This window comes from Belonocnema kinseyi, chromosome 6, assembly GCF_010883055.1.
Source record: "Belonocnema kinseyi isolate 2016_QV_RU_SX_M_011 chromosome 6, B_treatae_v1, whole genome shotgun sequence".
In the NCBI taxonomy this organism is placed as follows: Eukaryota; Metazoa; Arthropoda; class Insecta; order Hymenoptera; family Cynipidae; genus Belonocnema; species Belonocnema kinseyi.
The window spans coordinates 58,633,745-58,635,425 of NC_046662.1; positions in this window are offsets into that span (position 1 = coordinate 58,633,745).

Genomic DNA, 1,681 nt, shown 5'->3' on the forward strand with positions numbered 1-1,681 from the left:
TTAAAGATTTGGACGAAATAATTTCCCTGTAAATATATTTCTATATTATTTTTTATTTTTAGAAATCTATTCAATCAAATAATAAAATCGTAATATACAAATTATTGATTTTATTATTTAATTGAATTGCCTTTGATAAATAAACAATATTATCAAAATATACATATGGTGAAAAATGATTTTTTTAGAAGTTACTAAATATATAGTTTTGTTTCATACGCTTGATATCATTGTTTGGCCCTCGGCGTGCAGACATCTTGGATTTCCTTCACCCAATCCAAAGATATAATATCTTTGCCCAATCTGAAATACCTAATTAAATTATAGATTTACCTTGAAAAAAAAGACTTATGACCATAAGTATTTTTGGATATTATTCTTTATTTATCAAAAATGTTCAATTAAGTAATAAAATAGTTACGACAACAATTATTTGGGCTTTCCCTCATTAAGCCTGAAATTAAATCGGATCAACACGACGCCATTAGGTCAAACGAGTCAAACATTAAGAGGTCAACTGACAAGCTGGCCGTTCGCCGAGGGCAAAGCTATACTTCCAATCCCATGAGACGAAACTTAATTTTTTTAATAACTTGGGGAAAAAAATTATTTTCCAACATTTCTATATGTGGATATTCTTTTTCATTTTTCGAAAACGATTAAATTAAATAATAACGTCGTTGCGAACAAAAGTGATCGATTTTGTGATCGAATAAAATAGGTTTTAAAAAATGAAAAATAATATTTGAGTACACTTATAGTGAGAAATAATTTTTTTCTCCGTTATTAAACAAATACAGTTTTTTCCCATGCAATTTGCCATGATAAAGTGACTGGACCGTTTACAGGGCCCGCCAGGGCATTAAATTTTTTTTCATATTTATTCACAATCTCACACAGAACCTAACACCCTTTTTAATTTTTTACACATTTATATTTATTTATTTGCATTTAAATATTTGTTCATGTATTTAAAAAATAAAAAAATGTGTGCGACAACCTGGTATGCAATATTGTACGTCGGGTTGAAGCACATAGCTCTTACTTTATAATTTTTTAGTAACACATGAATAAATAAAACAATTAATAAAAAATAAATGTGTAAAAATATTTTAAAAAACTGTTGAGTTTTATTTGAAACTTCGAATAAATGTGAAAAAGGATTAAAATAAGCCTGTCAGCAGGCCCAGTGAACGGAACGGTTCATTCACGGAATCATGTAACCGTTTACGTTCACGCGGTCCCTAGGGGCTGCTGGTGTATTTTTTGAAAATTTTACAATTTCGTTCAGTCATCACTTTTGTTTGGAAAATCGACCGTTTTGTTAAAAATTCGTCTTTTTAAATTAATTTTTAATGGAAAGTCAACTATTTTTATAAAAAATTAAAATATTTGCAATTAAATTTTTATCTTCAAAATTCAACTGCTTTGTAGAAAATTCGTCTTTGATCTCGAAAATTCAACAATTTGTTGGACATTAAGTTTTTTATTTTCTTGAAAAAAACATCTTTTTTGACTGAAGATTCATCTCTTTTATAATTAAAATTGCAACTGTTTAGCTACAAATTAATCTGTTTTATTCAACCATTTTATTGAAAGTTCATCTTTTTAGATGAATTCAACTGTTTCTTACTTATAATAAAAATATTTTTGATTTCAATATTGCAAATGTAACTATATT